At 40.3% G+C, this 23,309-nt stretch overlaps 1 protein-coding gene across 3 annotated transcripts in view; it reads left to right on the forward strand.

The window, feature by feature from the left end:
• The window catches only part of SPPL3 (signal peptide peptidase like 3), a 57,353-nt gene that overhangs the window by 9,149 nt on the left and 24,895 nt on the right, over positions 1–23,309 (forward strand). The window lies entirely within an intron of this gene.

Below are 23,309 nucleotides of genomic sequence, written 5' to 3' on the forward strand. Positions count from 1 at the left end.
AGCTAAATAGTGAAGAGCTGAACTTTCTTCTTTTAATTTTCTGCTAGGTTGACTACTTCTAAAGCAGATGCAGCTGTAAGCAGTTACAGATGGTACAGAACAGAAAGAACCTCTTTATCATGTTTAAGTGCCTTAGAAGAACCCCAATGTTAGTATTCCAGCTAGTAATCTTTCTCTTTATATTTTATATTTGTGCAGATAAAAAAAGCACACTACCTTAAAGCTGAATCAAAAGATGAGAAGAGTCTGCCATAAACCAAAAATACTTCTCTGCGGGGGGGCTTTACTGGAAAAAGTTTCATAAGATTTCCAAAACATCCTCTTTAAAGAATGTTCCTACTTTTTGTTGACGGGAGAAAAGCTTCTTTGCTATTTGGGCGCGAGTTTGTTGAAAACAGTCTCTGTCTGTCCTGCTACCTGTTTTGTACACCTCGAACTGACTCAGCTGCCCTCACCCTGGCACTTGGGGCTGTTAGTGTCCTGTGCTTCTGCGTGCAGGTTGTGAGGCAGTGATCAGGCCCTGGCCAGTCGAGCTCAGGACAACTCAAGACCCTTTTATTTTTGAGTTTGCATCTCAGTAGGAGGTGGCAAAAGCAGGGTGCCTGTTTTGATGGTCAGTATTTTGTATTTTCATGCCAGTTGCATCCCCTCGTGACTTGGTGCAGTTGTGAATAGTCATGTTCATTTCAGATTCTCACAGCCGTCATCTGACAACATGAATTTGTCTTAATACAGGGCCAGCACGAGGAAAGCTGCTTACATCTGGCTAGACAGACTGGCTACTCCATGGCTTTGACTGACACAGCAGTGTACTTTCACCACTGTCACTGGAGAGTTGTACTTGGGTGCTGATTCTTTTATGGAATGCTGATAAAATAATATTTCATTCCACCCAGGCACGTGGTGATAAAGTATGTAACTCTGTCCTCTGTGGGTAAAACAACTCATCAGTAGCACTGAGAGCTGCTCTTTCTGACAAGGTCATATTGGTCAATCTGATTTTGGTTCTGCCTTGTTCATTGTAAGGCGTGATTGTTAAATGCTTCGATTAAACTATTAGTTGTTAGTTTTATTTTTTTATCTGAATACATTGCTAAAAAGAGTTTGGATTTCTAAGCACATAAGCAATCTAAGCACCAGTCTAAATGTCAGAGGTATGAGCTGAGGTTTTGGTTTGACTTTTTAAGTCAACGGTAGAGTCAGTATAGGTGAGAAAACATCCTGTTTTCTGGTTTCTGTGATAAAAACAACCAACCTCTTTCATACTAGAGAGCCCACTGTGTCTTGATAACTTAAAAAAAAAGATTAGTATCATTGTATTCAGCATATTTGTCACTTAAGTACAAGAATTGCTGTGGAAATGAAACCTCGAAATAAGACTTGTTTGTTTTATATTGGGCTGGAAGGATGTGTTTTGTCTGGGAAGCAGTGTAGTGTTCAGATCAATATCCTCCATGCCTGAGGCAACTGTAATGTCCTTGTGCACTATGTCTTGGGTGAGTGTCCTTCCATCAGTTAGGCCAGCTGCCCTTTTGAACCTGTGTAATCTACAAAGTGATGATTCCTGGTTTAGGGAAAAGATCCAGACCCTGGGGTCTTTGCTGTGGTATCTTCCTGGGACCTGTTCTAGGTGTTAACCCAGTAGTGCCAGCATGGGTGGATATGTTAACCTTTTGCCACATTCATTGCCAGAAACACCTCTGTCTCACAGATAAACCAGCTGTATGGTTCTAGTACAAGTATTCCTGCTCCTTCTTGCTCTGAACCACTGTTTTTCTTCAGTTGTTGCATTTGCTTTATGGGGAGGCAGTGACTTAGCAGGGAGATGGGATTTGCGGTGCGTTCTGCTGTCAGAGTTCTGCTCTGCATGACCGACTCTGTCACTTACAAGAGAAATGTTATGAATGTGAATAAATCCTTCTTCTATTAGTCCTTCACTGCAGTGAGAATCATTCTCCAGATAGAACAAGGTTAGATGGAAGAATTTCTCTACTGCTGGTACATCGAGAGTGACCAAGTCCAGAACTGGGCACAGACTTTTGGTGATCTGGGGCAGGTTGGTCTCCTGGAGTGCAGCTTTTATTAGAACCCTGAGATGGCTGTGCAAGGTGAGGAGCAGGGCTGGAGTGAGAGCTGGGGGTGAAGGATGGAGCTGGTAAAGAGGTTAAGCAGGAATTTGCACAGACTGTCCTTAGGTAATACTGTGAGAGCAAGTTAGGCCACTCAAGTATCATCTGGGTGTCTTGAGTGAAACTGTCCACATCAGAGAGGATCAACTTCATCTTCTGGTTTTGGATTCTGGATGAGCATCAGTGATCAAGTATGGCATCAAATAGTGGTATTCCTCTGTGTGCTTGTTAGGAAACCTGTTGTACTTCTTGTGCGTGTTCTTTGTGTTGCTTCAGATGGAGATACATACTTGGGTCTGAACTTTTTTGGTTTAGTCTGTTACCCACCTCTCTGCATCCCATAAGAAGTCAGGTTACAGATTCAGTAAGATTTGTTGTCATAAATATTGAAGCAGTCCTTTTGTACAGTGTGTTGTTCCCTGCCCAAGCAAAGCTGCCAAAACTATTACAGTTTGTCTTACAGAGCATTGCAGTAAGATTTTCAAGGTGAAATCATTCCTGAGGTCCTCAGAGGCGACACACTTGTCCTGTCTGTGGTGCTGGGTCATTTGTGCTGTTCGGCAGGGCGGTGGCAGCTCCTGGAGCAGTGAGGGAGCAGCAGCGAGTTCAGTTCACACCTTGGCAGGTGTCAGACGGGCTGAGCTCCGGGGCCCTGCAGAGCCTGTGCTGGTGTCCCGGGCTGAGGGACAGTGAGCACAGCACTGCTCTGGGGCTCTTGGCACAGTAGTGCAGGCCAGCAAGAACTGCCCTCTATATCCTGAGAGTCCTCCCTTTCTGCCACATAATAATCTGTTTTCTTTTGTCCTTTTTTGACTTCTCCCTGGCACCATGACAACCACAATATTCTGTGTATGATGGAACGTTGACAAAGAATATGCCCAGGATGATGTGCCTGCCTCAGCTGCACTTTAGATGAACTTAGCCCTGGATCTGCAGCACATTCTGACTCTTGGGTAATGTGGCTGTTAGAGGACCAAGAGAAGGGTGGAGTTGGGCAATTAGTTGTAGAGTTTTTATCTTGAACAACCTTATTCAGAAAAATGCCACTTGTGGACTTGGATGTCAGCGGCTGGGATGAGGCTGAATTGCATTAATAGAAGACAGGCTGTGTTTTCTTATGTTAAAGACTCAATTATCTAGAACTTGGTTCAAATAACTTACTGCTCCAGTTCTAAAGACACTAACACAGTTCCTTTTCATTAGGGTAAAGTGTGAAAATTTGTTATCCCTTGTTACTAATAGTAGCTAGACCTTATTTTGCTGATCATAGTTCAACTCTTGGAAGTTTTATTGTAATGGAGTTTTCCAGTGCTGTTAGGAAACTGGCTGCTGAATGTCCTGTACCTTGGTGCTGCGTAGGAAATGGATAGCTTTGGAGGAGCAGGATTCTAGAACTCGGTGAAAATCTATTTATAGTGTCTATATGACTAATTTGGAAAGGCTGCAGTGCTATAGTCTTTCCAAATCTGTTGAAGTGAGATCACAGAATCTCCCGACCCCTCTGGGCACTGAATAATGCCCCAAATCATCCAAAGAGATCCAACTTATCCTTCATTTCTGTGACAGTTAATTCTTTTGCTGACAGTTTGTACAGAGAGAGGAACAAAGGAAATAATTTAAAAATAGTTGTAGGAATGATGTGAATTCATGGATCTTAGCTAGTGTGGCACCTTATCAGGAGAGCGATGTCCTGTAGTTGTTCTATGCAAGCACTGTAAAATGAAACAAGAATTTAGACTTTCTAATAGTTGTAGACACCTGAGGGCAGTAACTCTGCAAAATGGCCAGCTAACAGAAATTTGTAGGGCTTTTATTTTGGAAACAAAAGTTGCTTTGAGTAGTAGATGTTTTGTAACTAAACGTGCCTTGGGTATGTATGTTGAGATATTTTTAGTAATCAGTGCTGAGTGGATGTTTTCTTGATGATGGGGAATTTTTAGCATGTTGTAACTAGGCCTTTTTTTTCCTTTTTAAAAAAAATCTCACTAAACTTAAGGATATGCCACCTACCCATTTCTGATGCGAGGCAAGTGGGCTAAGGCCAAATGGTGGTAAAAATCCCGCACAACTCTACTGCCATTTGCAATTTGCTTCACAAAAGTAATCTTCTTTCAAGTTGCTTTGTAAGATTTAAATGTGTCAGAAGCTGCTTTTGATTTTGCAATTAGGGAATTGACCAAAGTGAATCGGGTCCCATTCTTTCCAAGAGGAAAGATCCCATGAATGTGAAGGTGTGCTGGGTAAGGCTGGAGGAAGGTCGTGTGTTTTGGTTGCTGTGTGCTTCTGAATTCCTCTTGAAGTGTTGCTCTGGTTTAGATCAGTGACAGACCCTCCTTGCTGCCAGCCAAACTCTGCTTTCCCACCTGGAAAGTTAGGAAAACTTGAAGTAGTAAATGTGAAGAGAATGTCTGAGAAACCCTTTCTGTGACTGTGTTGGTTGGATTTAAGATCTGTTGTCGTTTTCATGACACTGAGAGAGAATTGGAAGGCCATGATATCAGAGTTTAGTGACAGGGTAATCAGATACCTGCTTTGCTTATTAACACTTGGGTTCTGTACCAGGTGTGATTTCCACACTGAGGCACATTCCCTACAGTCAGAATGGAAATTAGGAGCTGATGTGGATTTCTGTTTGGTGGAATGGCTTCTATACTTGGGCTGAGGGCTTATTTTTTGTTGTCTTTCTTTCTTTCTTTTAGCAATTGATAATTGTTTAGGCCCTTGAAAGAAAATAATTGCTACTGAATGGCTTATGCTATGGCACCAGAAGTCTGTAATCAGCTGCTGTTTCACCACAGTTTGCCTGTGACAATTGTCTGAACTTCATTAGGAGCTAGCACAGTTGTGCTTGGACTTTTCCAGGCTTAGTTACTTACATTTTTCATAGCTCACCATGAGAAGCCTCACAGCATTCATGTACCTGTATTTTCTAAAGAAGTTTTTCACTTGTGCAATAGTCTGCCCTTGGATGTGGTAGAGATGCTTATATTTTTATGTGTCTTTTCCTAATAATGTCTCAGGAGGTGCATCTCCAGCCAGCGTCTCGTTTGAACTTTCAGGGAAATTATCATTCTGTGCTTTGAATATCTCCCTATTACCATGGCAAATAATTCATGCTGCTAATTAAGACTGTTAGAATTGCGCAGAAGGATGGGCAGGGAAGGAATACAGCTTACTTACACTCACAATTTATCTGTCTTATAAATTTCTGGAGCAGTTAGAGCCAAGGTGGCTCATGGTTTACCAAGGAAGATACATGAGCTACTGATTCATGGTCTGTCTCCTGAAGGGAGGAGGGAAGAGCCAGACCTGGTTTGTCTGGGGCATGTGGAGACACAGGGTTAGGAGCAGTGCTGTGCCCCAGGTTTTTGCTCCACAAGGGAGAAACATGGAGAGAGACCCGCTGCTCAGGGCTGACAACGGGCAAGGCCACGAGCTCCCTGAGGAACTGCTGACTCTGGCAGTTTCATGCTGAGCAGAGATTCTTGCACGGGTCTTGCAAACCCAAAGGAGACTTTTGTAACTGTGAAATAAATGGGAAGCCACTGGAGAACCTGGCAAGTGAGCAATAAGTCCAATAGATTATTCTGATGTTGGTTGGAGTTCAAAGAAAAATTAGGAGTCCTATTTAAGCAATGTGTTAAACACTAGGGAAGTATCAATGCTGAAGAAAGCTGATGGCAGTGTCTTTGTTGTCCATGTCTTAGAGTGGACACTCTAAAACTAATAATTCTGTTGCTATGTTGTGGCTGTGTATCGTGAACCAAATCCTATTTCTGCCTTTTTTTTTTTTCCTGTTGTTAGAGGTAAAATGAATTAAATTCCATCTTGCCTGAAATTTGGTGGGTGATTTGTATACTTTCTTCTCTCTTCAAAAACAGTTATTACTAGATCTTGTTTGATAGAAAAAGATGAAAATCATCAGCCTTACCAATGGCATTGTGGTAATTCATACTGCACCGTGTCTGGAACTGGGTTGTACTGTAATTGCACACTTACTGCAGAAAATCAAATGCCTAATATTGAAAAAGAATGTTTTTCTAGTTTTTCTTCTTAATAAAAGAGAATGTTTTCCTTTGTAAGGGCCTGTGTGATTAGATGTTTATCCTCTGTTCCCAGGAGAGCAGACATTGTGGTTCCTATTTTCTGTTTTGTGAAACAAGATTTCATATAGCTGACTACGTCTCTGGAATCTATGTCATTCTCCCCCTAAAATGAACTGAAAGCAAATTGGCTTTCTAAAACATGAAAGAAGCCTAGAGCAAACTCTTTGTCATCACATTCCTGGTCAAATCCAGCATTTGCCTTCCACAGAGTTTCTAATATTTAGTAATGTCTGTGGTTTCCCATGGGGTTGCTTAGGTGAACATAATAAGTGAGAGCTGTTGAAAGAGGAGAGATTGAAAACTTCATCATGAGCTGAACTGAGCAAAAACTCTAGGGGGTTGCATGCATGTTTTGCATGTAGTCCTTTAAAATCATACTCCTTTTAATCCCAGTATTTCATTCCTTTGTGATTAGTTATTAATCAGAGACAGAAAATACCAACTATTATACAAAACTTAGGTAGATGAATTGAATTCTTACTGGTGTATACCAGAAATATATCAGAAGTTATGGGGTGATTATTCACATCAGCTAAACTCTAAACTTCAGCTCTAGGGTTGGATAAGCACCTGAAGGGAATGGAGAGAGCCGAGGACACTTGTCAGCCCTGGGCAGGGAGCTGCTCTGGGAAATGAAGGGCTTCAGGTGCCCGGGGAAGAGGGACTTGGATAACCTGTGTCAATCTGACTGAACATTACAAATTTATAGAGAGCACAGCAGTTCCAGAGAAAGGGAACTGTTCCCATCTCCCTGCTGAGGTGCAGCAAGTCCTGGTTGCTGATTGACAACTTGGCTCTGACTTGCACCAGTGCAGCCTCAACATTTCCTGCAGCATCACTAATAAATGCAGCCCTTGCCTTAAGAGGTGTGGGCTTCTGTATGTGTTTAGTATTTCTAGAACTGGTTTGGGGTTGAAAATGTGTTTTCCAAGAGATATACTGTTATATTTAAAAGTAATTTTGGGAGAGAGGGAAAAATATTTAGACAAACCAGTGTTCAGTCCTGAGTCAAAAAAGTTCACTTGGAAGTAAAGTTCTTTTCATTTTTTCATCTACAAGTCATATTTGTCACCTTTTTGTCACATTTTTCTCTCTTTCTCATATTAAAATGTTGCCCAACTTTGTTCATATTACATAATTATTTGCCTTTTCTTGCATTTCAAATACTTAGATTTAGAACTATCTTTAAATATAGACAATAAAAGAGGCAGGGGAGATGTCTGAAACTTTGGGCTGTTGTGGTTGTTGTTGGGCAACACAAGCTGCAGTTGCTCATGTGTAAAATCTTAACTGAAAGTCTCCCCAGTGCCAAACAGTGGTGAGACAGTGTTTTAAAAACAACTTAAAATTTATATCACCTACTTCCTCATAGCGCTTTACTTCTTACGCAAAAGTAGTTTTCAAACAAAACATTAAGGATGATTAAGGGATATTTTTACATTTTTCATTTCACTTTATTCGCTCTGCACAATCAAATTTGAATAATGCTATGAAAGTGAAACATCATTTTCATATTATTTTGGTCTCAAAATAGCATATTGTTTTTAGGTACAGGAATCAATGCATGTGACAAACTCACTGTGAATTGTATTGTCTAAATTTAGTAGGTGTCTTCGACAATCAACCAAAAATTCTAATGTTCAAATCAGCTTTGTCATCTTGCTACAACATTTTCCTGAGTTTAACTTTGGTTGGAGTGAATGTATGTTCTAGTTCTGATGTGAGTGCTTTTGCCTGAAGGGTCCTCTGGAATTACGACTGTTCCAAGGGTGAACTTGGTTATTTTTAGGAAGGTTAAACATCTGGATGTTCACTACAGAACCCTTTCCAAGAAAGCATTTTGTTTCTGAGCAAGAAATATCAGCAGAAATATAGATGCAGCACAGCAGAGTGTAATCTCTGTCTTCCCAGGGCACTTGGGTATTTTCAGACTGGTCTGTTGCTTAAAGTACCTCTGGGATTATGGAAGGATATTGGGAGGATTTAGGTCTGTAGTATTTTTGTAGGTGTCTTTGAGACTTTGCAATCCAGAGCAGGGATGAAACCAAGCAGAGTTGCCAAATTAGGAGTGGTTATGGGGAACATTATTATTATATTTGAAATGTTTCTAGGACTCCAGGTGTTTGCATTCTGGCTGAAAAAAATTGAGATCTGTTGATTGGAGAAAATTGTTCTCTATCAGTGTTAAACAGTTTTCTGGATTCAGAAATTTTAAAAATGGTACAAGTATGATACAGGATTTGGAGTAGAAAATCTATTTGTAATGATTTTAAGTCTTTCCCATGTATGTTGCATGTGTATGGGAAAAAACCCTCAAGCTCAGTTGTGAAAGTTAAATGAATTAAAACTGAAATAACTTCAAAAAGAGGCTGATTTCTCTTTTATATGAGCTGTCTTGCACCCTTGATTATACAGAATACTGCTTTTAAAATGTATCCTGGCTGCCTAGTTTGGACCTTGAATAGCTAGATCAAAAGTCTTATGAAAATATGCTAATGTGTTATGAAAATGTTGATTGCTGAAACATTGCATTTCCAGCTCAGGGTTATTTTTCTCCCCCAGCAGTTTCCAGGCACTGCTTACAGAACTGTGATATCCCCTTTTCATTTTTTCAGTACATTTTGAGTGTCTTTAGCTCTATATTCTTTTTTTTCCTAAAGGAGGAAAACTTTAGATTTTCAAATGTTAGTTACTATTCCAGTTTTCTAATATTGTTGATAAAATGAGAAATCTACTTCTGGTGGGAGGCAATTTTTAAAACTAATTGATGCATAGTTGTTTTATGTACCCCTTGAGGATATCAAAACTCTTGTGTGTATGGGCTCTCTCCAGCTCTGTATTTGCTGGTGTGATGAGGGGTTTCTCCTCCCCACAAATACAGTTTGATTTCACTGGTTTGCCTCTTCTTAGTGGGAGACTGGTGCGAGTTGAAAAGACTGTTTTGTTTATTTGAATTGCTTAAACCTGGTCACTCGCTTGGATTTGTATTTTTGTTACTCACTACATACATTACATGAAAATGTGAACTGAAACAGATGGTGAAGGATCAGCATTCAGGCTTCCAGCATGTAAAATTTCCTGGAAAGCTGAGTCTTCTGCTATGGCCTCAGCAGCCTGTGCTCAAAACCACATTGTGTTTGTTTTATAGTAGCTCCTGGATGCCAGGCATATATTAAGTTGTTCTGAGCCTGCTGCTGCATGGACATCCTGTTGAGTTCTGTGTTTTTCCTGAAAGAATTGAGCTGTCCATTCCCCAACCCTTGGGGAAATCATTTTAAGTTAATGCCAAAATTGGAGACCATTGTTTCTGTGGGTTCAGGATTCATACTAAAGTGTGTTTGCACTTTTCAAAGCAGTTCTGTTAAAGATGAGATGGACAGAAGTTAACCTGGCTTGCGTTTATGTGTTTTCCTTTCTATCCATGTGGGTGGAAGTGTCATGATTTTTACTAACTCCTGAAAAATCTGATGTGGCTGCTCCTGTCAGGGCTGGACTGGTGTTTTGTCTGGGTTCAGTGTATGCTGGGAAAGATGTCATCTGACTCTGCCGTGGCATTTAATGAATATTGAAGGAAAAACAACTGTTTAGAAGTGGATCTCTGCTGTGTTGCAGTTTCTCTTGCCTCAAACACACATTAAAGGAGTAGAGCTTGAATTAATGAAACGTGTGTTTAGAATGACTGGTGCAGATTAGTGGATGGCCTGAAACAGGAGAGAACTTACTTTCCTATGTAATGTTTTCTCAATGCCTTTCCCTAGAAATTTGCTTTTTAAAAGGGAAACATTTTGGCCAGTAAAAATAGTCTTTTGGTTTGGGATTTCTAGTAGCTTTCAAACCTGGTTATCCCTGAGCTTGCAGAATATTACAGCCTCACCCTGTGTGTTGTCTGATGCTGGATCTGGGGTGTGTGTTTCAGTTCTGCGTTTGCAGGAGAATGATACATAATGAAATGACAATATCTCTGATAAAACTAGTTCAATTTTCAAGTGGATGTAATGTGATGCTGGTCAAAAGGAGACTTCATTTGATCTCATACATGAAGACTCCTGTACCTCAGTTTGTCCAAAAGGTTGGTGTGATGCAATATTGAAGACATGACAGCTGCTGTTAAGAAAATTTCCTGTTAATAAGCATTTCAGAGTTTGGAGGCTCAGCTCAGCATGTGAGATGCCTCTAATAATCTCTGAACATTACCATTTAATTAAACCTCTACTGTTCAGAATAAGTGAGTACAAAAGAGCAGTAGGACATGTTCTCCTTCTTTTTCTTGTTTCTCGAGGCTGAAAAGAGCATACTGGGTAATACATTTGGAACTGGTCCACTTGGTTTTTGTGTTCCTTGGGTTTTAGTGTCCCCTCCCCCAAAAAAGCACAGTGAGTGAAACTTTGAAGAACTGCCACTTGTTGTGTTGTCACTAGTGTTGCTGTGACTATGGAGATGTTAATTGGAAAAAGAAATTGGATTTGAGGGGAAATTGGATCAGTTTACAGGTTGCTGTTGGGAAAGAGTGTAAGTTCCGCTGTTGTGAGGAGCAACAATTTGGGGTCGTTTTAATCTCGTAGTTCTCCCACTTGGTGTTTCCTTTTGCCTGTAAGCCAGCTTTCCCCCCTACTGTCTATTTTTCTAGACTAAATAAACTCAGTTCCTATCTCTCCCAGTCATCTTAGAAACTTCTCTGCCCTCATCCTAGTGACAGGCTAATAACTCTGCTCACACTGAAGCTAAATTCATACCCGAGCCTTCCTTCCCCCTCTGCAGTCCTCTGTCCCTTCTGTGCTGGAGAGATTGTGTGCTCTTACACCACATGACTCAAAAAAATGAAAATTAAGAGAACACCTCAGGGAAAAAAAAAGTGTCCATCCAAATACTGGCGTTAGTAGGCTCACTAGTATGGGGAAATCATAATGCTCATAATGTAGAACCCTAATTGAGTTCTGTAGTAAATCATACGCAGTTTTAACAAGTTAATTGCATTAGAGTCTGCTTATGTGCATTTAGTGCCATGCTAACAATTGAAGCTGCAGTTCTGTTTCCTGCTTCATGACACCCTGAGTCACCCAGCCTTTGGCACAGATGCCTTGCATTGGTTGGCTGTATTTGTGTGTAGTGTCTCATCTCGGTGCTTTATGCTCAGAAATTTTCTTCCTCTAATAAACACACATTTGCTTGTTTGGGTTGTCCTTCTGTGCTAAGTAAAATACTAATTGCTTCCCATTGATTAAGAGACCTTGTGGAGTGTGTCCTGTGCTTGTAGGTGTGAATTGCATCAGAACAGGAGGAAATTCCCGGTTTTAAACCTAATTTCCCCTTTGTACCACGTCAGTTGTAACTGAACTAAGCATGGGAATCTTGGTGTGTTCAAATAGGCCTTTGTGCATTCTCTCTGGGTGGGATCCATTCAGTACTGAAAAGCTGCTCTTTGACATACTGGTAATGCAGATCCTAATTTATTTCCTATTTAAAGGAGTTTAGTGTTTATAAAGAAGTTGCCTTGCATTTGGTTTTTGAAAAGCAAATTATATTTCTGGGTTTGTGAATAGCAGTGCCTTATTCTTAGAAGATGAAGTACTAAACCTGTGAAATATTATCATTACAATATTACAGGTGTGAGATTTTACTTCAAACTTTTTGTTCTAGCTCCATGGAAGGTTTGGTTTTGCTGTTGTTGTTGTTTTGTTGGTTTTTTCTTTTTCTTTTTAACTCCTTGCTTTTCACTTACATAACAAAGTAGTAGGGGTCAGTCAGTGCTTGTGCTTCAAGGAAGAATAGAAATGTACCTTGCATTTTCTGGAGTCATTGCTGGTATTCCTTGACCTACTTGAAGCTCATTTTTGCCCCACCAGCACTTTTTTCTTGTATCATCAGGAATAATGATAACACTTTCTGCTTATATCAGGGTGTCTTTTGATCATATTTGTATATTTGGAATATAGACTGCTTCAGCTTAGTTCTGTGCCTGTGTCTGCCAAGGTAACGTGATACTCCTACAGAGCTTTGGGTCTGTTACAGAGCCAAGTAGCTTCTTGTAGTGCTTGACATGAACAAGTGTAGAGCTGAAGTCTTCCTATCCCACTTTTCTAAATTTAGAACGAGTTGAAGTCTGAGTGTCATAGTTTGAAAATACTCAAAAGTAAGGCTATGTCCAATTTTATGAGTTTGTTGTGATGTCCTCTGGCTGTTTTAGAGAGAAGGTTGGATTTGGTTCCGTTTAATTTTCCTTTAGTGAAAACATGAATTACTGTGTGTGTAGACAGTGTCACAGAAAACACTGTCAGAGGTGGTACATGAATTGTTTGGCAATAACTTGCAGAGTAAATATGAATCCCTTAATTGTGAGGCAGAAATGAGCTATTTGCTCACCGCTGTCTTCCAGGTCCAGATGGAGCAGCAGTGAGGACTGAGATAAATATTTAACTCCAAATTACAGCAACTCCCACGTTTTATCAGCTCATGGCTTAGGGTCCTCTGAGATGTGTTGGCTGAATGCAGAACTTGTGGTGTGGCGGCCGCGTTCACAGCCTTGAGTCACGGGAGAAATCGCCGTCAGCATCGGCGCTGTGATGCCGCTAACCCTGCCCCAGAGGGCTCCTGTGGGAGCTGTGCCCGAGCTGGGGCTGGCAGCAGCAGCTGCTGGGCACAGACATCTCCTGTGTCACCTGCACCGGGCTTTCTCAGGGCCTGGGGGATCCTTCTCTGGCAGAGCCTGGGACTCGCTCTTCAAGGGAAATGTGTTTTACTGGAAACTGAAAATAGGCAGCATCCTCCTGTTGTGTATGATTATTGGCATTCTAATGGACTTTTCTGTTAAGTGTGGTATAAATGCCTGTTATAAAGTTGGCTTTTTGCAAGACATGTGCTATATGATTAATAACTTTGTGGTAAGGATATAAGTTTTTATTTCTGCTGTTAGTAAAGGAAATTAGGCATAGGGGTAGTAGTGATATAGTATGCTTAAACTGTCTGTTTGGCTGGGATAACATCCAGTGAAGATGAAAAGAAGACTCTGCTGTTGATACACCAGCTATCAGCATCTCCCATCTGAAGAAAGCACGGACCAAGGCCCAATCTGGAGGTGATAATGAAGACACAGCCAAGAAACACAAATGCTCTAAAAAGGCACACCCAAGGAGGGGCCATGCAAAACAGTCCCTGGAATATGGAAACTAGTTTATGGAAAAATAGGAATATTCAACAGATTGATACAATAGAAAGGAAATTTAAAGAAAGTCTCTGAAATAGCAGGGGCTGGAGTTGGCTGAATGCCAAGTCACCTGGCCGGTCGTACTTTGGTTTTTTATCTCCTAATTGTCTTATCTATTATCCTATTTCTTCAAATTTACATAAAAAGTGAATCTCGTTTTTCACAAGTGTAAAAAAAAGACTTACAGAGATCAAAACATAGATGGGAGCCTAGGGTGAATATTCTGGGGAAGTTTTTAGTTTTTCCCTGTAATTAGAATAAGTGCCATAAAATGATACCCAGCACTGAGCAGCCTTCTCTGAAATGCAGAGCTGTGCCACCAAGTGATTGAAAACTCCAGGTTACATATATGACTGGGATATAAATTGATACCTTTATAACCCAAAGAGGTCTTAGCCATCAGAATTGCAGAAACCTTCCTGTGCCAAGGATAACCACTGACTTTTCCAAATGGCCCTTTCTGAAACACGATGTTACTTGGATCACGATGAGGCTGTCTAGCATAAAACTGTAGACAGCTTGCACAGTGGTACTTTGTAGACTTGAATTACAGTAACCACACCCTTGATTTGTTTTTTCCTGATGTAAAAAGGGCTATTTTTTGGAAGTTCATACAGTTGAAAGTGGTAATTTAGATAGAAGAGCTGTTTCAGCAAGTCTTTGGGGTAGGCTAAATATTGGACTGACCTTTGCAGAGTTCACTGGTCTGTTGGAATCTGAAAATTTGCATCAAGAAATATACTTGTGGCTCTGGCAGGAGAGGATTGTGCGTAACAGATCTTGATTTGACCTCCTCTCTTCTCCCTCCTTCCACTCCTCTTGATTATTTGTGGAAAGTGGAAGCAGTTCTCTAGATGAGGAAAAGTCTCCCTGTGTGGTCAGTTCTTCCTTGCGGCTAAGCTGCAACTCTCTTGCTCTCTCATACATATATTTATGTGCACTGTCATAGTTATATATTTGCATCTTGTTCTAATATTTGCTGGGTTTAATTCTTCCACAGAAACATTGTATTCATATTTTTGTTTGGCAGTTTTTATGGTACTGCAGCAAAATTTGAATCTACCCTCCGCAGTAAACCGAAGTCTTCTGTAAAGTGATAAACTATGAAGACAGCTAAAGACAATACAGGTTCTTTAATTAGTTCAGCAAATGGATTTAATATTTTTTTTTCATCCTCAAACATCTTTTAAACAAACTGATAGTTTGGCCCTTGCAAATGCAGTATGGCTACTTTTTGCACCTCACTGATTTCCCCATTTGTTGTTGGTGCTGGGGTTTATTGTTCGTTAGGTTTATTGCCAGTGCCTCGAGGTGTTATACTGTGGTGAGGCTGTGCTGCTGGAGCAAAGTTGTCTGCAGTCTACTAGTGAAAAACACATCTGGGAGGACTGAAATAGCACAAAATATTAGAAAATGTTGTCATATATTGCAGCAACTACAGTGCTTGTGGTCCATTTTGAGAATTAACTTAATTAAAGCAGTGCTTACTTCTGCCTGGAAGGTTAGTTACAGGACGATAGGAAGGTTAGTTTTGTTTCATTTTCATTAGCTCCAGCAAAGCTTGGATTACAGGTGTGTGTATTACAATGTGCTTAGTGAGATCTCACTGTAAGCTGTTCCCAAAAGGATTTTAGTCCCACCTTGTCCTGGCCACATCTTGACTCCTTTCCCCTTTGTCTCACCTGCTGACTGTGCAGCTGCTGTCCTGAATGAAAACTCACTTCACAGAAATGGGGCTGCAACAATTTTTCCACTTTTTCTTCCTCTCCTGTCCTTGAATAAGTTTTAGTATCAAAACCCAAGCGAATTGTAGTGGGCTAGTATTTGAAAAAGCAGGTTTTGTTGGCAAAACTCTTAATGCCGCTGAAGTCAGACGTGAGCAAACTGAAGTGGATACAACTTGAAGTGGAGCCTGTTAGACTTTTCTTGCTTCAAGCCTTCGATTTTCAAACCAACATAGGCAAATCCTGTCATAAGCTGGAGTCCTTCAGATTTAATGGTCAGGAAGGGATAAAAGTAACAATAGTTTTAGGAAATGGAGGCAGGGCTATGCCTTGGCTCAGCAGTTTGCTGGGGCTGGTCTGCAGTAGGATGCCAGTGTTCTAGAAGTTGCCTGATCTGATACAGCTGAATTAAAACAAACATGACACAATTAAAATACGAAACCAAGTAAAACATTTGCTACTAACAAGTTCTGTATCTTGATATCAAATGTGTTTTTCCACATATTCTTGTTCAGTTTAACTCATTGAAAAGATACTCCTCCTTCAGTGGAGGTCCCCTATTGCAGACATCACTGTATAGATGTTCTTTTCACATTTTCAAAAACCTGGTAATACAATTTCAAAATCTTGCTCCTGGAGAGGATTCCTTGGCTGGTGGTCACATGTATTTGGCAGCAAAAGCATTCCCTGCTTTTCATGGCTGCTTGTTTTTTTCTTTCTTTGAGAAGGAAAGGAGGGAAAGTTCCCAGATCTTTTTTCATTTGTCAAGTTTAGAGCAAAACTCTCAACCCACTCTAAATCAATCAACCAACTCTCCTCAATAACATAAGGAGCATCAAAATAGTGTTGTGTGTGTGTGTTTAGGTAAGAGATTATGTATCCAGGCTCCCATTCCAGTGTAAAATAAAAAAGGCAATGTTTTCTGTGACAACAGTGTCAAAGACAATCAGTATGATTTTTGGATAATTTATTTTGGTTCAGGCTGCTTCATACTCAGATGTGTGTGTCCAGTGCAACTTACTTGAAGCTGTACTGGTTAATTTTTCTCCATTAACCACTGATGGCAAATTTTTGCTCTCAAATATCCTGTTTACTGTGGTTCCACTGGAGCTCTGGGGATATCAGGAGCTGAAAATACTTTTGAGGTATGTGGGCACTATCCTGTGTTGATTTGGAGTAATGCTCCTTCAATGAGTGCAGTATTGTTATCCCTCCATGCAGGACTGGAAATTGTGCTCCCATTCCTGCGAGGAAACGAGTGCTCCAAGCTGAATGTGAAATCTGGAAATCTTCCAGTGGCTGTAATTCCTAAACACTGTGAAACATGTAATTCTTTGTTCTGTTGGCAAACAGTCGGGTGAACCAAAGGAGTAGCTTAGAGAATGTTTTTAACAGAAAATATTTTCTTTTTCAAGACTGTGTCTCCCAGCGCCTTACTGGATACTTCAATTTCCTCTCCAAGTGAGCTCAGAGGAGTGTTTGCTCTTAGCAATTTAGCTGGGAGCTTCGAATTTGGTTTTGCAGAGATAATTTAGGAAAACATCTTTCTGCAAAGGATAGAAGAGGTAGTTGGGATTTAAAATTGTATGGGTAGAAAAAAATATATATGTATCGTATTTAATAGTGTGAAAATGTTGTTCTGAGACCTCTGCCTGGGAAACAGCAGAATTGTTCTCTGGTTACAGGTTGAAATGCCTGCCTGAGCCCTAACAGAGTCTGTGTAGCAAAGTCTGGTTTTAGTGGGACATTTCATAATACTCTTTTCTTCTTCTTGTTGTTGTTGTGTTTCATTTAAGGCTAGTTTTAAGTTTATTTCTGACATGACCCATGTTTCCATGAGTCACTCGTACTTAGCATACCTTATCTGCAGTGACAATGGGATGGAATTGTAAACTTGCTTTAGAAAACAGCGATTCCTTTAACGTGAGCGAAGCCACAGCCATTTGCTTGCTTTTCCTATGAATCACACTAAAGAATGGAATAGTGTTGAGATATGTTTACAGCTGTGGGTGCCATGACTTCATGCTTAAAATTATACCTTTAACTGTTACACTCAGGTTTAACTTTGGTTTGGCAGCAAGCCTAATGGAGGCTCTTAAATATGTATATATCTTACACACATAAGGCAGCTGAAAGAGGCTTTTTAGTCATACCCTTGACCTGGAATCCAGTGAAGGAAAAAAGTAGTATTGGTTTTACCTATGGAGTGAGTCCACCCCCAGCCAAAATGAGTATTTGTGCAATTAACTGTAATTGATCTTCACATCCATGGCAGTGCTCTTCTTTCATGTGCCCTAGGACTGCGCTCTGGAGTCCTTGAGTTTGATTTGTGCTCTTAATAAATAATTCTACAGTGGCAGCTCTCAAATGCCAGGTACTGGAGCATCAGAAGTGAATTGCTCTTAGCAATAAATAGCCCTAATCCCTGAGTTACCACACACTCTTTTTAAGGAATAAAATAGTAGAATATTTTAAAAGCTTACAAAACAGATAGATTCAGGGAAATGTTTTCCTCATGAGTGGCACATTCTTGAATGATCCAAAAAAGCCGCAGGTCCTGGGTCAGTGCAGCAGTGTGAAGGTGAATGTTTTCTGTGTGGAGTTAATAGCTCTGAAACCTGGTGTGGGGCAGAGGAAGTGCAGAAATACTTTTCAACTTGCCTTGAGTTTACCAACTGCTATTTCTTGACTTTCTGTTTTTCTGTTGCTAAGACAATCACTGATGGAATAAACACACTAAAAAAGCCTTGAAATATATGAAATCCTTGGAGGGATGGGAATGGAAACTTTCTCCATCCTTGATTTTGACACTGAGCACCAGATTTTGAGCAGAAGTTGATTGTTTGGATTTGGTTTAGTGGGGGGTTTTTTTATGTTTTGTTGGGTTTTTTTTCCTATTTCCCTTTGAAAGAGTTGCCCATCAGCTGAGATGGGACCCTCACACTGAATGTGTGCCCTCAGCAAGTTCTGAAAATGAATGATGAGCACAGAGCAGGGAGAGAGAGGGAGGTGCTTTATTGTCACTCTTCTGGTGCTGGTACCTACCGATGAGGAATTTCCTTTCTAAGATAATTGGGATGTGTGTTTTGTTGGGTGTGGACTATTGTCTCTTACCTTGTGAGGAGACAGTGGACGTTTGATTACAAGGGTGGTATTTGAAATGCAGGTGAAGAGCACCATACTGATTGGGTAAATAGTCATGGATTTAATGTGGGCTGAAGAACATTTGAAGTTTTGTGTGGTCACTTCTCAAGAAGCCACATCTTTCAGAAACTGAAATATGTGAGTAGATTCATGTATGGATCCATTGTACCCAAGATGTGGCCAGTATGAAAAGCTCTCCGTAAGTTTTGAAAAGGACTTTTGTATAGGAGAAGAATTGTGAAATAAAATTGTAGGCAAAAAGATTGATATTACATTTAAAGAGAGTCCCTTAATTTCACCAGTTAGTATGTTAAACAACAGATGAAGTAAACACTTGTCATGACTGATTGTCGCTCCCCAGAATAAGATCAGTGAATTAAATTACCTCCTTACATTCCTAGTGTGAATTTGTGATTCTGTGATGTCTGCAAGTTGTAGATTCAGTTCCATTAGACACAGCAAAAGCTCCTCTATTTTAATCCATCCATCCCCAAGCCTATCTGGTGTGCTCACCATCCTTTTATAGGCTTGTTTTCCTTAATCTTGTGAACTCTTGGATGTTTTGATCACTGGTAAAGAAAAATACATGATGAACTGCAATCTGTCTTCATGTGAGCTTTAGTGAACTTAATTCATCTGCTGCACTTTCTAAGTCATTGTGATTTATTTGTTGCCTATTGTCTGCATTCTTGTATAGCTACAGTAGATATGCAGGGAAGGTTTGTCTTGCTGCTGTTACAGCAGCTTTTGTATGAGAATGATGCGTGTCCAAGGCCTTTAGTGTGCATTGCTATGGAAACTTCAGGGCACAGGCTTCTCATTCCCCCCATGGCAGAATTCTTCACAATAATTTCCCTTGTACCTGGAAGTAAGGAGTGGTATTTGCCACTGAAACATCCATGGGCTGAATTTTTATGATCATACATTTAGTAGGCATCTTGTGTAAACAGAAACAGGTTTTTATTCCAAATACATAAAACTTCCCTGATACCTTGAGCAATAATTTTGGGATACTTAAGCTAATGCTTAATGCTGAAAAGTCTTTTCATTTTGATTTTATGTCCAGAGATGGGACAGATCAGGAGTATGAGTCACTTGAGAAATTTTCTGTTCAACCTTCAGTATTATTCAGGCAGGCAGGTTCCTCAGTCTGGTTTCGCAGAGATGAGATGAAAAAGAACAGGTGATTGGAAAAGGTGAGAAGTTGCTTTTGTAATGGCTGTGTTGCCTTGTGGTCATTTCAGCTTGCCCATGACAGGTGGGTTGTGCAGAGGGTAATGCTCTGCACTGTCATCTGGAGACACCTTTGGTTCCTTCTTTGCGTCTTCATTGGACAAGGCGAGTTGCAGATTCTTATTGCTCACCACAGAGGGCAAAATGAATCACCAGACTTTGCCCAAGAGTTCCTTCTGTAGGCTTGGAAGGACTGATATCCAGAAACTGCTTATCTTTTGGTCGTAAGGAGGAGCTGAAACATGAAAACCAGTGCTTATATTGACTGAGTGATTTTCTTGAGTGGAAATGCAAAAGATAAAAACCCCAAAAAGTAGAGAATAGGAAAACAGTAGGCAGATGGCAGAGACCTTGTAGGGTGAATGTCCACAAAGACAGGTGAGCTTGGACCAGGAGGAGAAGAGCTTGACCTGCAGCTGCTGATCCCTAGAAAAGAGCTTACAAGTGTTTCCAGTGTAGCACCATTACTGTTGTTGTGGCAGCTTTCCTTAGCTGGTTCCCACTTCCCTAGCTGGGAATGAAGTGGGTCTCTGTTCCCTTGGGAATACAGAAGTTATTCATTTTTTCCCAGCAGAGGGGAGAGTGCTGCCTGGAACGCCGGCTCTCGGTGGTGTGGAGTATTTAGCATGGTTACTGTTTGGGAGGGCTGGTGTGTCACAGTGTCTGGGCATCCCTGGAATTGTTCTGTAGGTAAAGGTCTATGGAGCAGCCTGTGCCAGGCTGGGGAGCTCGCTGCTGGGATTGTTGTGTGGACAATGCTCTCACTGTGAGCCTGGAGGGCAGACACACAGAATATCTTATGGAACAGTGCTTGCTGTGTCTCTGCCCTGGCGGCCTTGGCAGGCTCTGTGTTGGGAGCACTTGCCCATGAAGCTGCCAGAAGGAGTTGCCTAATGGCAGAGAATTTATGACAATAGATCTCAGCCATGTAAAGATGCTGGTTCAGAGGGAGATCTCAGGTTGCAGAGGAGGAGTCACCTCTCAGCAGCTGGATGAGAAAACGCTCCTAAGGCACCGGTGTGCTTGGTTTTATTGAGTACTAGGGTGTCATAATCAGTTACTTGTTAGTTAACTAAGTAAGAATCTGATAGCTTTATTAATTACAATTCTTACACCAGTTTCCTTACATGGATGTTGAATTTCAGGTGTGGTAGTGCAAGAATCCTGAAAAATGTACTTCCTTGGGAAAACCAATGTTGTCTTTGTATTTTGAGCAGTGTTCTGCACATGTGCTGGAGTTTGGAAATGAGTTGGGAGTTGTTCTTGTGACACGGCACCCAGGTGAACTGCACTGAAGGCAGTCATCAAAGGAGCCTTTAGTATGGCCTTATCCAGTATTAATTTTCAGATTGAGGATGAAGAATAGTATTTTTTTGGCGGATTGTCATATTGTATGTACTGAGAATAGCATCTAAAATCTAAAATCAGCATTTAAGGCAAAGGACAACTGTGCACAAGCTTGTTACAGTCATTTTCTATGCATAACTTCCATTACTTATTCCAGGATTGAACAGTTTTACAGAAATACCTTATTAGAAGGAAGCTGGTTTCATTTTTATATGTGCAGTGGAAGGCTGGTTGAATGTGACTGCAACTTCTAAAAACTGTCATTGGTGTGGGTTCTGGTTTTGGCTGATGCCACTTGAGAAGAACATGGCACTGATGCTGTTTGGTTTGAGAATATATGAACTTGCATACTTGGAATATGCCTATAGGAGAATCCCGTTGTGTGCATGTGGAATCTGCTGGATTTGTAGAAGGTTAGCTAAATTTCAGTTTAAATTACACATTTGTTTGCAAGACACTGTCATTCTGAATAATATTAAAAACTTGGAAGTAATAATACTTTTTGATTCTTTCATGTGACAGTCATTTGCTTATTAGCTCTAACCTAGATTAATGTGTTAGGAAGGATTTGTTTGGGATCAAGGAATTTTAGTCTCTTAACCAACTATCCATCCAGTTAGTGGTTAGGATTTTAGGAAGCAGGTTTCAGATCTTGTGGTTCAGGTCTTTCTGGTTCCAGGTCTTGTGCAATACATTAGATAATGTAGGGAAATTTAATGTGTAAAAGATGGGAGGTTTTATTACAGTGAGATTCACCCGGGCATTGTAAAATTATTCTTCAGGTTTGTTTGTGGGTTACTCGTGTTGGAAACTTTGGATGGAATCTGGACTTGCCCGAGCTGCTCTCCTGGTTCAGCCTGTCACACTCTGTGTGTTTTGCCTTTTCTTTTTCCATCTGCCTCAGGAAGAAGGAAAGTGTGACTGTATCTCCCTGGCCCTGTTTGCTGGAATATCAGTGAACATGAATTTCCCCAGACCATGATCCTGGTACCAACTTTTAGATTGTCCTGTTACAAGATCTCTATGGGAAGGGTCAGGAAACATCACTGGTCTGTGACAAGTTTCTCGTTATTCTGTTGCACGTCTCTTATGCAGGATGGAAGGATTTCAGTTCTCATTTCTGCCTTGCACAGAATCAGCAGGTTGCTGTCCTGTCAGCAGGCCTGGCGTGTGCTAGATCAGTGTCCAGCATGGGTTTGCCTGCCTTCAGTTTCTTTCATCAAACCAGAGGGCTCAGTTTTAATGCAAAACTTATGGATTATGCATAGGGCTGATCCATGTATCATCTCTATTTTATCTGCTGTATGAATCTTTTTAACATTTACAGCGTTGTTTTGACTAATGTTTGAAATTATGACAAAATGGCATTTTAATTATCATAGCCTCCAGTGTTGTCACTGAGTGAAGAATGATGTAGAAAACATTGTTCATTTCAGAAGTATTTGCCGATTTGTGAAGATAAAATTTTATGAACATAAGTTAATAAAATTCAGTTCATAATCCTGGCCATGTTTAATCCATTCTGAAATTCCATTCATTTTGTTTTCCTCATAGATGTGGAGGTTCTGAGTATTCTTTTAATAGAAGAGTTCCACTATTTATTCTCAAATCCAAACAATGCAAAACTTTCCTTTCCCTCTGCACAATGAGGGAATGCTTCCCTCTGAAATCAGAGTTAGAACCAAACCTGTGTGATTGTCCTCAGGCTGTTTCCTTTGGTGGGAGTTGAGCTGTAACCATAGCAGGAAAATAATGTGCTGTGAACTATATTGTGTATAAACTGAACATTTATGTGTGCACTGGTTGTAAGTGCTGAGATATTACGTTCTGTGTATTTGTAAATCACTATATTGATCTTCACAAATGCTTTTTAGGCCTCTATTCCACGGCCTGGTAACTAAAGGTCATACACACAGAAAAAAAGTTGATACTTAAAGCTTAAGATTGTCATTATGTGTTGGCCAACATTATGAGCAAATAAGATACCTGTTTTTCACTTTTAGTGTGGAGGAGATATGTGGAAATTTTTCATGGTAATTAACCAAAGTAGTTTCTAATTTCTTAAAAGCTTATTGCACAAGTATATAATTTCATCTAAAAGAGGCAGTCTGTTTGTCAGTGATGTTTAATATTGGATTTCTGTCGTAGAATATTCACATTTGTGTTTATATAGTAAAAGAAAGTATTTTAAATTGTGTGTCTAGTGGTTTGGTAATTACCTCTGAATTGCTTTTGAATTGGGAACGAGATGAGTGTTTCTTTAACTGTCTCGTATCTTCAGTTTTTATTTGCTCAGTGATACTTAATTTGGAGCAGTCATGTAATTCAATTAACTTTGTTCCATATCCATATAGCCTTGCTGAAATTAGGCTTTTTGGTTGGTTTCAGAAATATTCAGTTTTGTCTTTTGTAGGATAAGTCTGAA

This window comes from Sylvia atricapilla, chromosome 17, assembly GCF_009819655.1.
Source record: "Sylvia atricapilla isolate bSylAtr1 chromosome 17, bSylAtr1.pri, whole genome shotgun sequence".
NCBI classification, from domain to species: domain Eukaryota; kingdom Metazoa; phylum Chordata; class Aves; order Passeriformes; family Sylviidae; genus Sylvia; species Sylvia atricapilla.